Source organism: Lissotriton vulgaris, chromosome 1_2 (assembly GCF_964263255.1).
Source record: "Lissotriton vulgaris chromosome 1_2, aLisVul1.2, whole genome shotgun sequence".
NCBI lineage: Eukaryota > Metazoa > Chordata > Amphibia > Caudata > Salamandridae > Lissotriton > Lissotriton vulgaris.
This window is the reverse complement of record NC_141686.1, coordinates 101,000,570-101,014,579: the sequence shown is the minus strand read 5'-3', so window position 1 is coordinate 101,014,579 and position 14,010 is coordinate 101,000,570. Positions and strand designations below refer to the sequence as shown.

General features: G+C 46.4%; 4 non-coding genes across 4 annotated transcripts; all 4 read left to right on the top strand.

The window, feature by feature from the left end:
- The first annotated feature begins 852 nt into the window (after positions 1-852).
- LOC147734383 (signal recognition particle RNA) lies at positions 853-1,152 on the top strand. The gene has a single exon (XR_015308037.1).
- Positions 1,153-2,750: 1,598 nt separating this feature from the next.
- On the top strand, positions 2,751-3,050 carry LOC147734382 (signal recognition particle RNA). Its single transcript, XR_015307860.1, has one exon.
- Positions 3,051-11,070: 8,020 nt separating this feature from the next.
- On the top strand, positions 11,071-11,360 carry LOC147734381 (signal recognition particle RNA). Its single transcript, XR_015307815.1, has one exon.
- A 1,598-nt stretch (positions 11,361-12,958) lies between these two features.
- Positions 12,959-13,258, top strand: LOC147734380 (signal recognition particle RNA). The gene has a single exon (XR_015307745.1).
- The last annotated feature ends 752 nt before the right edge of the window (positions 13,259-14,010 follow it).

Sequence of the window (14,010 nt, the reverse complement as noted above, 5' to 3'; positions counted from 1 at the left end):
CTGGAAGGGGCAGGGAGGACAAAAATAGCTCATTGGTATAGAACACTGAATTAGCAGCTGATTTTGAGGTGGGAGAAGATCGAATAAACCAACCGGACCTCAATAAACGGTTTCTTAGTATGCAGTAGCCCGCAACCACTTCTAACCCAAAAGCGTAATCTCATCCTTTTGCAGAATCAGGCAAGCTTTCACCTGCTCAAGCTGAACTGACATTGGTCTTCTTGGCCAGCAAGAGTTACTCTCTTGAAGCTGTTGAGGCTAGAGAACAGAATGACGCATATTCATTCTTTATAATAACTCTTCTAGCCCTCCCACTCCATACCACTTTATAACTTCCAATGTGGCAGATGTCTTCCATCATTGTGACCCTTGCTGCTTTTCTCAACATTGGCTGGCTCGGCATAACAAGAAGGGATGAATGGCTACAGGAGAGCCTGAATTGTGCCTGTAAGGTTCTACAGGGAGTCACTGGCAGATAATGAGAAACTCAGCCCTAAGTTGGCTCTTCTCCCTCACTTTCTTTCTCCTCTCTCCCTCTACCTATCTCTCACTCTCTAAATACTAGTATCTATATTGTATTCACATCCCCTTCACAAACTTTCTGACCCTACTTCCTCTCTCCCTTAAATCAGTTCAACCCTCTTCTTTTCCTTTAGGAAACTCCACATCTTTTTTAAAGGCCCTTCCCATATTCACACTGCTTCTTGATAAGACATTATTTTTCTTTCTTTGCAGGATAGTGAAATAGATTTTCTTTAAATACGGTTGGCATACCATCAATTCATTACCACGTACTTTATCATTATCCTTACTTAAGCAATGCATTTCATCATTAGGACATGTGCTGTGTTTGCCGGGCATGGTGGCGTGTGCCTGTTGTCCTAGCTACTTGGGAGGCTGAGGCTTGTGGATTGCTTGAGCTCAGGGGTTCTGGGCTGCACTCAGCTGTGTTGATCAGGTGTCCATGCTACGTTGGGTATCAATATGGTGTTCTAGAGGGAGCTCTAGAATTTCAGGTTGTGTAATGAGAGGTGCACCGACCCAGGCTGGAAACAGAGCAGGCGAAAGCTTCCATGCCCATCGGTAGCAGGACAGCACCTGAGAGCAGTAGGTGTAACACAGCTTGAGCAAAATAGTGAGACCTAGCCTCTCTTTTTTTGACTCAAATGTGAACGTTTTGATTTTTACAAGATGGTAATGAATTATTTTTCCAAAACCAAATCTTTGTTTTTCTTTTGATATTTTTGCAGGAAGTACAATGAACATTTGAACTGGGCCGGGCATTCTAGCATAGCAGACAATTCTCCAGAATTGCGACATATTGCAACAACAAGCTAGCAGGTGGAGAGGACGGAAAACTCTGTGCAGCCTAGAATAGATGGCTGTGTGATTTTCTGCAAGGATGAGTGAAATGCATTCTTCATTTTAGAGCACCTGTAGGATTAAATTGATCTGTCAAGTACAAAGGTATCCTTAGAAGAGTAACTTTGAAATACGTTTGCTGGGTCTTCTGCTGCATTCCTACGTCCAGCTCTAATTCATTTTTTGATTAGCCCTCATTCAATTCCATATATGAATGAGAAGGAGAAATAAGAGGGCCCTTCGCTCTTTGAGAGAAACATGAAAAGACTGAGAACTGTGCAACTCCCAAACATTGGAGCCTTCGGCCTTACTCCAGCCAACTCTTGCGGTTTAATACTTTTAAATCTTGATGTTGTTTAACAATACCAGCAGAAGGGATCAGGTTGACAGGCGCTGCAGTTCTCCAGTATGGGGCTGTCCAGATCATTACTCAATCTACCTTGCATTGGCACAGTATAAAATACGTCACGAAGTCTCCTATGAAAAGGTATACAAATCTGTTTGAATCACTTTTGTTAGTCAGGGGGACCCATTCGCTGGAAGGGGCAGGGAGGACAAAAATAGCTCATTGGTATAGAACACTGAATTAGCAGCTGACTTTGAGGTGGGAGAAGATCGAATAAACCAACCGGACCTCAATAAACGGTTTCTTAGTATGCAGTAGCCCGCAACCACTTCTAACCCAAAAGCGTAATCTCATCCTTTTGCAGAATCAGGCAAGCTTTCACCTGCTCAAGCTGAACTGACATTGGTCTTCTTGGCCAGCAAGAGTTACTCTCTTGAAGCTGTTGAGGCTAGAGAACAGAATGACGCATATTCATTCTTTATAATAACTCTTCTAGCCCTCCCACTCCATACCACTTTATAACTTCCAATGTGGCAGATGTCTTCCATCATTGTGACCCTTGCTGCTTTTCTCAACATTGGCTGGCTCGGCATAACAAGAAGGGATGAATGGCTACAGGAGAGCCTGAATTGTGCCTGTAAGGTTCTACAGGGAGTCACTGGCAGATAATGAGAAACTCAGCCCTAAGTTGGCTCTTCTCCCTCACTTTCTTTCTCCTCTCTCCCTCTACCTATCTCTCACTCTCTAAATACTAGTATCTATATTGTATTCACATCCCCTTCACAAACTTTCTGACCCTACTTCCTCTCTCCCTTAAATCAGTTCAACCCTCTTCTTTTCCTTTAGGAAACTCCACATCTTTTTTAAAGGCCCTTCCCATATTCACACTGCTTCTTGATAAGACATTATTTTTCTTTCTTTGCAGGATAGTGAAATAGATTTTCTTTAAATACGGTTGGCATACCATCAATTCATTACACCGTACTTTATCATTATCCTTACTTAAGCAATGCATTTCATCATTAGGACATGTGCTGTGTTTGCCGGGCATGGTGGCGTGTGCCTGTTGTCCTAGCTACTTGGGAGGCTGAGGCTTGTGGATTGCTTGAGCTCAGGGGTTCTGGGCTGCACTCAGCTGTGTTGATCAGGTGTCCATGCTACGTTGGGTATCAATATGGTGTTCTAGAGGGAGCTCTAGAATTTCAGGTTGTGTAATGAGAGGTGCACCGACCCAGGTTGGAAACAGAGCAGGCCAAAGCTTCCATGCCCATCGGTAGCAGGACAGCACCTGAGAGCAGTAGGTGTAACACAGCTTGAGCAAAATAGTGAGACCTAGCCTCTCTTTTTTTGACTCAAATGTGAACGTTTTGATTTTTACAAGATGGTAATGAATTATTTTTCCAAAACCAAATGTTTGTTTTTCTTTTGATATTTTTGCAGGAAGTACAATGAACATTTGAACTGGGCCGGGCATTCTAGCATAGCAGACAATTCTCCAGAATTGCGACATATTGCAACAACAAGCTAGCAGGTGGAGAGGACGGAAAACTCTGTGCAGCCTAGAATAGATGGCTGTGTGATTTTCTGCAAGGATGACTGAAATGCATTCTTCATTTTAGAGCACCTGTAGGATTAAATTGATCTGTCAAGTACAAAGGTATCCTTAGAAGAGCAACTTTGAAATGCATTTGCTGGGTCTTCTGCTGCATTCCTACGTCCAGCTCTAATTCATTTTTTGATTAGCCCTCATTCAATTCCATATATGAATGAGAAGGAGAAATAAGAGGGCCCTTCGCTCTTTGAGAGAAACATGAAAAGACTGAGAACTGTGCAACTCCCAAACATTGGAGCCTTCGGCCTTACTCCAGCCAACTCTTGCGGTTTAATACTTTTAAATCTTGATGTTGTTTAACAATACCAGCAGAAGGGATCAGGTTGACAGGCGCTGCAGTTCTCCAGTATGGGGCTGTCCAGATCATTACTCAATCTACCTTGCATTGGCACAGTATAAAATACGTCATGAAGTCTCCTATGAAAAGGTATACAAATCTGTTTGAATCAGTTCAGTTCATAAATCTTTATTCGGTAAATTAATCACCATAAAAGACAACAATACATGTTAAAAAATGTTAAAATACAATCATCATAATGTACTAGCAGCAACTGGGAAGGACCAAACTTACACTACCACTAAACACTAGCGTATTAATAGTAAAAACAGGACAGAAAATACTCCAGTTACTCGAACTTAGCAGCTTCAGACAACTCCACTCACGGTAGATAGAGGCAGTGCAATCTTCCCCAAAGATCTAGATCTAATAATCCAGGCGCTACCTAGAAACTTTGCCACCCCGCATATCACTGAGGAAGATGATACATCCGATGTAAACACTCGTAATGCCGAGCGGTGACACCTCAACCCCAAACCTTTACATACTGGTTTTAACCAGTTTTTCCGTGGCACTTTATACGCTGGGCAAGCAAAAAGAAGGTGGGCCACGGACTCTTTAGGGGCCGCACAACCCGGACAGGATCGCAGAGGACCGCCCTGGCTGGACCATTTTGAGGCAAATTCATGCACCGGGAGGGTACCGAACCTTAGCTTTAAAAAGAGGGACCTGTCAAAAGGTTTAGTTATCAAATCCAAAAAGGGTTCAAGCTTCCTTACACTCTTACACTCCAGAAAGGACTCTGTAAGTGACCCCCCTGATGTGTCACGTGAAGATTCAGCCTGGACCCAATCCCAATATAATTTCTTGATAACCATCTTGGGCGGGGGTACTTGGGACTCCCAACTATCGCTCAAACCCAATTGGGAGACCAATAGCCTCAGATTTTTCAGCCAGCCAATTTTACCCCCAGAGTCCAATAAAATTAACTCGTCCAGTGCTTCCGCGTATTTGACCAACTCCTTAGTCCTTCTCAGGCGAACCCAAAAAAGTAGTGGTCTCAGTCTCACTATATCTTTTAGGGCGCGTCTGCCAAGGTCAAGCCGCAAGGGAATAAGGGGAGTGGAAACCGGGAGTGCCACCACGTCTCTCAAAAACTTATTTTCCGCTAAGGTTAGCTCGTTTACATTATTGAACCCCCATAATTCGGAGCCGTACAATGCTGCCGGGAGTATCTGGCCATCATAGATGGCCATTACCGGGGACACTGGTTTGCTAAGTGATGCCCGGTGCTCTCGAAGGATCACCCCCGAGACTCTTCTGTGGCCCAACAGCATTTTCGCTAGGTGATCCTTCCATGTCATTCGGCTGTTTATCCGAATCCCTAAATAGTCAAACGCCTCAACCAGCTCCAAAGGCGACCCATTAAGGAGAAAGTTGTTTTTAAAATTTTTGGAGGGTGAAAAGGCCATCAATTTGGTTTTAGTAGTGTTGATGGTTAGGCCCCTCTCTGTACAGAAGGTGGAAAAACGCTGCAGGAGTTTGTGCAGGCCTACCGGAGATTTAGCTATCAGTAGGGTGTCATCAGCAAAGAGTAGGGTTTGTATCTTTTCCCCCGCCAGGGTTGGGGCATCCGTCTCTTCTCCTCTCAGATGGTCCACCACACCATTCACAAACAAGGAGAAGAGAGTCGGAGCCATGACACACCCTTGACGGACACCACTCCTCACAGGTACCCTATCAGTCAGTTGGCCCTGCGAACCCCATCTAATCCTGGCGTAAGTCCCCTCATGGAGTCTTACAATCAATCTTAAGAGCGGGCCAGGGAAGCCCATGCTTTCCAGAATCTCCCAAAGTTTGGCTCGGGGGACCAGGTCGAAGGCCGTCTTGAGATCTATGAAGGCCATATATAGGCTTCCCTTTTTGATGGTAACTGCCTTCCAATAGATCCCAAACAGCCTAAAGACCTGGTCCACCGTGCCCACCCCCTGACGAAAACCGGCCTGCAGATGAGACAGAATGCATTCTTCCTCCATCCAGTCACATACCCTGGTGATAATAACCCTGCCAACCACTTTCTGGACTATGTCTATCAGACTAATCGGACGGTAGTTGGCAGGGTCATCTCTAGCCCCCTTCTTGTATACTGTTACCACCTCGGCCCCCTTCCAAGAGTCTGGCACGGGGTGCCCCTTTAGGAGCAAATTCATTACGGTGGCTATTAAATTTGCCCATGCCAGGGGTTCAGCAATCAGGAGATCCCCAGGGATCCCATCCGGGCCAGCTGCCTTTTTGGGTGTCAAATGTTTAATTGCTGCCACAACTTCGGAGGCCATAAATAAACACTCCGTCTCCCCGTCAGGATCCCTTCCCTCCCCACAAGAAACCAAAGGGCCAGGTGCATCATCGCTGCCGCCATACAGAGATGTGAAGTGATTGAACCATTGCTGGCAGGTTATATGTGTTGCTAGTGGCTGGGATTTACCCTGTCTGGCTCCATTAATTAGATTCCAAAATTGCGTCGAGTCCCTCCTTCTGACTGCCTCTGTTAATTCCCTCCAGTGCTCCTCCTCCCACTCACGTTTTGCCAGATCGATTGCTCTCACGTACTCCCTCCTGGCCGCTCTAACCAGGTTGGGATTCCTTGAGAGCAAGGCAACTGACAGACTCTTCCTCTTAACCCTGCAGTTAGCAGAATACCATGGGTTGCTGGTTATAGGGGGCAGCCTATTAGATCTACGGGGTTTCCCGTTAGAGGAGAAATAAAGACTTAATTGTTCTATCATGCCTTTATATGCAGAATCTAGTTGTAAAGAAGAGCCTGGAGAACCCACAACCTCCCGTTCCAACACTCCCAAGTCCCTCTGCAGGTCTTCGATGGTAATTTTGATGGTCTCTAGTTGGTCTGCACTTAACTGAGCTTTATCCCACTTCAATCTACGATTGTTTTCGTAGGGGATCACCTCTTTGGTTCGTTTCAACGAAACACTCATCCCTTCCACTTTCGATTTACCCCATTTGAACTTACAGCAAAGCGGATTATGGTCGCTGTCCTGTGAGGGTACCACCTCCATATCAATAAGGTCCATCCACATACTGGCACTCACTAGGATATAGTCAATTCTGGACGGGGCCGTTATCCTATTAAAAGTCGGTGCACCTAATTTATCAGATCGGGACCTGCCGTTAAGGGCTCGTATTTTATGCTCCCTAGTAAGGGCATTCAATTGGATTGCCCTAGCGGACCATTTCCGAATGGGGGGTATCGTCAAGGGGGGGATAGACCACCTAAAATCGTCCTCCTCATTTCCCAGTGGGTCATCACCAAGAAGAGGTTCGAACGTACAGTTAAAATCGCCACCCACCATAATTCTGGCTGAGGAAGGGCAAGTGGCTAGAGCAGAGTCGAGGCTCAATATGGTTGTGGATGCATTGTCCCCCACACCCCCTCTCGCATACACATTAAAAAGTTCAAGTCTAAACCCCTCTATATGGCCCCTAGAAGAAAGGTGCATTAAATCACTGCAGTGGGTGTCCGTAGATGCCATGTCCCAATCTAGGTCAGTTCTTATCCAGACCAATAGACCTCCTGCTGGTCTGCCCTTCCCACTGCTTATTGCTGGGGAGAAAAAGGATGTATAGCCAGATTTGTCAATTGGTAACAGACACCAAGTTTCTTGGAACAGGCAAACATCGAACTTCTCGATGAATTCATGCCATTCAGGAATGTCTAATTTCCTTTTGAGCCCAGCTATGTTCCAGGAAATCAGATTTATTACTCTGGCTCCCTTGTGGACTGGAAAATGCCCTTCCCTAGAATCCCCCCCCTCCAAACTCCCATCACTAGGCTGGTAGCTGATACTCACACAACCAGGTTGGCTTTCAGAATCAGTGCAGGGCACAACATTAAACATATCCGTGGCAACAGAGTGGGGCATATTCGATAGGGATCCAATAGTGTCATCAGTAATGACCCCCTGGGAATTAACACAAATAAATCCTCCATGCTGGGGATCCGCTCCTTGTCTACCGCCTCCCTCCTCCATAGGCTGTAAGCATCAGTCGCAGTCCTCCAAGCCACTGAGCTGCGAAAACCTGTTGAAGGTATCTAAGGGGGTGAAGGGTCTGAGATGCTCCATTGCACCTTTGTGGCTTGGGTGGTGACTCTGTGGAACCGTGTACCAACCGGACTGGCCGTTAGGATAGTACTGATGCTGGCCAAGTACCTGGTGGGTACTGTTGTAGCCAAACTGCTTGGGCCAAGGGGCGTGAGTCTCATCCCTGCGTGTGGGTGGGTAAGGAGCCGCCCTCGGGTAAAAGTAGGTTAAGGGCCTAGGAATGATAGAGTTTCCTCCTCCCACATAAGGCCAGTTTAGAATGTAATCCACTGCACGGGGGTCTCTGAAATTAACCACTACTAGATCCCCGTCAATATCTTTCCTAGTGTTACCCAGCCACGGGAGCCTTCTCACATGTACAATATCCCCATCCACGTTAGGGGCTATAGGCCTAAATGTCCTCAGCCAGTGGATTATTTTATTTTTCAGTTGGCCATAACCTTCCGTCTTATTGTCTGCTAGAGGGGGAACCCCAGACATGACTACTACATAGGGCACCGCCTGGGGTGGAATTTCCACTTGAGGTACCTTAGTTACCGGACAACTAGGGCGACCCCCATCCCCCCGTCTCTCACTACCAATAGCTGGGGGAGCCTTTGGTGGTGGCATTTTGGCGCCACCATCTGTCCCAGCTACAGAACTGATCGGGGTCGTTGTGGGATTATTTTTATTTTTCTGGGTAGCAGGTGCCTTCTTTCCCTGTTGCTGCGCAGTCTGCCTAGACGTCTGGAGAGGAGCAGCGGAGGTGACTACTGGGGGTTTTACCATCCCGGAAGACGAGACCCCAGTGCAAGATACTGGTAGTGTTCCCCCACTCCCCTGAGCCCTGGTAACCGATGCCATGCTATTTAAGGCAACCTCCACTAAGGTCAATCTATTTTCGACTTTCATAAGGCTCTCAATCACAGGTAACAACAGAGACCTCAATAAAAGTTCGAGGTCCCCTCGGGGCAGGAGAGGAATCGGTGAGTTTATAGCTAGGGGCCCCTGACTATTTACTAAATCTGGTGTAGAGGGGACCACAACAAGCGAAGTAGCCTCTACTGGTATAGCCTCGGGATGTACAGTAGTTGTAGCTTGCATAGTGGCCCTTGCATGCGGTGAATATAATTTAGGGCCTTTTCCAAAGTCTAAATGGGAGATTTTAGCTTTGGCCTTCCCCACCCTTAGTTTCCTCCTTTTTTTACATGGTGGAGGGCCATGTATCTGTGCAACCACTTGTAGCTTGGATTTGAGGGGTTTAGGCTTCAGGGGGGCAACAGGGATCTGAGTAGGTGGGTCGATCACTATAGGATCAAGGGATACACTGGGTGAGGGTGTACAGTCCCGCAGTAAGAGTGGGAAGCCTTCTTGACTGACGGTATCCCTCCCAAAGTCAATTAAGTCCCCCTCAGTGGGCAAGGATACGGATGCGGAGTCAAGAAGGGATCTGTTTTTCAAGCTTTCGATTGAACGCCTCCGCTCAGCCCTGCGCTCCGCCATGGACATTTCCTTTTCCCCCTCGGACAATACCTTAGAAAAGAAATTGTCTAGAGACCCATTGCGGAGTTTGCCCTTCTTCCCAGGTGACCCCCCAACGGATAAGGTAGCCATTAACTAGCCTGTAGCACAAGCCTGCGGAATGAGTTGTTAGTCAGTGGGCCCAGCCCGGCCTACTCTGGCCTACGAGGGCCTCAGAGGGCCCGCCCTTTGCCCGGGCTTCGCCCCGCGCGCTCCCGCGCAGCAGGACTCAACAACTATTATTGACACCTTCCTCCAATAGGGTGAGGGGGCGGGACGATGAGGGAGAGCAGCCCAGGTGACACGGGCTCGGGGTTTCCCTTTGGCTCCTGGGAAACGGAGTCCAAACCCCGACGCTCGCAGCCCTCGGTCCCGCTCTGCAACGAAGAGGTCTTCTGCCCCGGTCCTAGGGCGACGCGGGACCCGCGAAGCGGGTTCCGCTAGCAGCAAACACAAAGGGAAACCGGGTGAGTGATGGGAAGCACAGCAGTCCGTCCCTGGTCCTGTTCAAAGGCAAGGCGAGTCCCGCCTTCACAATCCACACGGGGCACTTTATCCTGACCCAGCGTCAGGGGGCGGGACGATGAGGGAGAGCAGCCCAGGTGACACGGGCTCGGGGTTTCCCTTTGGCTCCTGGGAAACGGAGTCCAAACCCCGACGCTCGCAGCCCTCGGTCCCGCTCTGCAACGAAGAGGTCTTCTGCCCCGGTCCTAGGGCGACGCGGGACCCGCGAAGCGGGTTCCGCTAGCAGCAAACACAAAGGGAAACCGGGTGAGTGATGGGAAGCACAGCAGTCCGTCCCTGGTCCTGTTCAAAGGCAAGGTGAATCACTTTTGTTAGTCAGGGGGACCCATTTGCTGGAAGGGGCAGGGAGGACAAAAATAGCTCATTGGTATAAAACACTGAATTAACAGCTGATTTTGAGGTGGGAGAAGATCGAGTAATCCAACCGGACCTCAATAAACGGTTTCTTAGTATGCAGTAGCCCGCAACCACTTCTAACACAAAAGCGTAATCTCATCCTTTTGCAGAATCAGGCAAGCTTTCACCTGCTCAAGCTGAACTGACATTGGTCTTCTCGGCCAGCAAGAGTTCCTCTCTTGAAGCTGTTGAGGCTAGAGAACAGAATGACGCGTATTCATTCTTTATAATAACACTTCTAGCCCTCCCACTCCATACCACTTTATAACTTCCAATGTTGCAAGCTGAACTGACATTGGTCTTCTTGGCCAGCAAGTGTTACTCTCTTGAAGCTGTTGAGGCTAGAGAACAGAATGACGCATATTCATTCTTTATAATAACTCTTCTAGCCCTCCCACTCCATACCACTTTATAACTTCCAATGTGGCAGATGTCTTCCATCATTGTGACCCTTGCTGCTTTTCTCAACATTGGCTGGCTCGGCATAACAAGAAGGGATGGTTGGCTACAGGAGAGCCTGAATTGTGCCTGTAAGGTTCTACAGGGAGTCACTGGCAGATAATGAGAAACTCAGCCCTAAGTTGGCTCTTCTCCCTCACTTTCTTTCTCATCTCTCCCTCTACCTATCTCTCACTCACTAAATACTAGTATCTATATTGTATTCACATCCCCTTCACAAACTTTCTGACCCTACTTCCTCTCTCCCTTAAATCAGTTCAACCCTCTTCTTTTCCTTTAGGAAACTCCACATCTTTTTAAAGGCCCTTCCCATATTCACACTGCTTCTTGATAAGACATTATTTTCCTTTCTTTGCAGGATAGTGAAATAGATATTCATGAAATACGGTTGGCATACCATCAATTCATTACACCGTACTTTATCATTATCCTTACTTAAGCAGTGCATTTCATCATTAGGACATGTGCTGTGTTTGCCGGGCATGGTGGCGTGTGCCTGTTGTCCTAGCTACTTGAGAGGCTGAGGCTTGTGGATTGCTTGAGCTCAGGGGTTCTGGGCTGCACTCAGCTGTGTTGATCAGGTGTCCATGCTACGTTGGGTATCAATATGGTGTTCTAGAGGGAGCTCTAGAATTTCAGGTTGTGTATTGAGAGGTGCACCAACCCAGGCTGGAAACAGAGCAGGCCAAAGCTTCCATGCCCATCGGTAGCAGGAGAGCAGTAGGTGTAACACAGCTTGAGCAAAATAGTGAGACCTAGACTCTCTTTTTTTGAATCAAATGTGAACGTTTTGATTTTTACAAGATGGTAATGAATTATTTTTCCAAAACCAAATCTTTGTTTTTCTTTTGATATTTTTGCAGGAAGTACAATGAACATTTGAATAGGGCCGGGCATCCTAGCATAGCAGACAATTCTCCAGAATTGACACATATTGCAACAACAAGCTAGCAGGTGGAGAGGACGGAAAACTCTGTGCAGCCTAGAATAGATGGCTGTGTGATTTTCTGCAAGAATGACTGAAATGCATTCTTCATTTTAGAGCACCTGTAGGATTAAATTGATCTGTCAAGTACAAAAGTATCCTTAGAAGAGCAACTTTGAAATGCATTTGCTGGGTCTTCTGCTGCATTCCTACGTCCAGCTCTAATTCATTTTTTGATTAGCCCTCATTCAATTCCATATATGAATGAGAAGGAGAAATAAGAGTGCCCTTCGCTCTTTGAGAGAAACATGAAAAGACTGAGAACTGTGCAACTCCCAAACATTGGAGCCTTCGGCCTTACTCCAGCCAACTCTTGCGGTTTAATACTTTTAAATCTTGATGTTGTTTAACAATACCAGCAGAAGGGATCAGGTTGACAGGCGCTGCAGTTCTCCAGTATGGGGCTGTCCAGATCATTACTGAATCTACCTTGCATTGGCACAGTATAAAATACGTCATGAAGTCTCCTATGAAAAGGTATACAAATCTGTTTGAATCACTTTTGTTAGTCAGGGGGACCCATTCGCTGGAAGGGGCAGGGAGGACAAAAATAGCTCATTGGTATAGAACACTGAATTAGCAGCTGATTTTGAGGTGGGAGAAGATCGAGTAATCCAACCGGACCTCAATAAATGGTTTCTTAGTATGCAGTAGCCCGCAACCACTTCTAACCCAAAAGCGTAATCTCATCCTTTTGCAGAATCAGGCAAGCTTTCACCTGCTCAAGCTGAACTGACATTGGTCTTCTCGGCCAGCAAGAGTTCCTCTCTTGAAGCTGTTGAGGCTAGAGAACAGAATGACGCGTATTCATTCTTTATAATAACACTTCTAGCCCTCCCACTCCATACCACTTTATAACTTCCAATGTTGCAGATGTCTTCCATCATTGTGACCCTTGCTACTTTTCTCAACATTGGCTGGCTCGGCATAACAAGAAGGGATGGATGGCTACAGGAGAGCCTGAATTGTGCCTGTAAGGTTCTACAGGGAGTCACTGGCAGATAATGAGAAACTCAGCCCTAAGTTGGCTCTTCTCTCTCACTTTCTTTCTCCTCTCTCCCTCTACCTATCTCTCACTCTCTAAATACTAGTATCTATATTGTATTCACAACCCCTTCACAAACTTTCTGACCCTACTTCCTCTCTCCCTTAAATCAGTTCAACCCTCTTCTTTTCCTTTAGGAAACTCCACATCTTTTTTAAAGGCCCTTCCCATATTCACACTGCTTCTTGATAAGACATTATTTTCCTTTCTTTGAAGGATAGTGAAATAGATTTTCTTGAAATACGGTTGGCATACCATCAATTCATTACACCGTACTTTATCATTATGCTTACTTAAGCAATGCATTTCATCATTAGGACATGTGCTGTATTTGCCAGGCATGGTGGCAAGTGCCTGTTGTCCTAGCTACTTGGGAGGCTGAGGCTTGTGGATTGCATGAGCTCAGGGGTTCTGGGCTGCACTCAGCTGTGTTGATCAGGTGTCCATGCTACATTGGGTATCAATATGGTGTTCTAGAGGGAGCTCTAGAATTTCAGGTTGTGTAAAGAGAGGTGCACCGACCCAGGCTGGAAACAGAGCAGGCCAAAGCTTCCATGCCCATCGGTAGCAGGACAGCACCTGAGAGCAGTAGGTGTAACACAGCTTGAGCAAAATAGTGAGACCTAGCCTCTCTTTTTTTGACTCAAATGTGAACGTTTTTATTTTCACAAGATGGTAATGAATTATTTTTCCAAAACCAAATCTTTGTTTTTCTTTTGATATTTTTGCAGGAAGTACAATGAACATTTGAACTGGGCCGGGCATTCTAGCATAGCAGAAAATTCTCCAGAATTGCGACATATTGCAACAACAAGCTAGCAGGTGGAGAGGACGGAAAACTCTGTGCAGCCTAGAATAGATGGCTGTGTGATTTTCTGCAAGGATGACTGAAATGCATTCTTCATTTTAGAGCACCTGTAGGATTAAATTGATCTGTCAAGTACAAAGGTATCCTTAGAAGAGTAACTTTGAAATGCGTTTGCTGGGTCTTCTGCTGCATTCCTACGTCCAGCTCTAATTCATTTTTTGATTAGCCCTCATTCAATTCCATATATGAATGAGAAGGAGAAATAAGAGGGCCCTTCGCTCTTTGAGAGAAACATGAAAAGACTGAGAACTGTGCAACTCCCAAACATTGGAGCCTTCGGCCATACTCCAGCCAACTCTTGCGGTTTAATACTTTTAAATCTTGATGTTGTTTAACAATACCAGCAGAAGGGATCAGGTTGACAGGCGCTGCAGTTCTCCAGTATGGGGCTGTCCAGATCATTACTCAATCTACCTTGCATTGGCACAGTATAAAATACGTCATGAAGTCTCCTATGAAAAGGTATACAAATCTGTTTGAATCACTTTTGTTAGTCAGGGGGACCCATTCGCTGGAA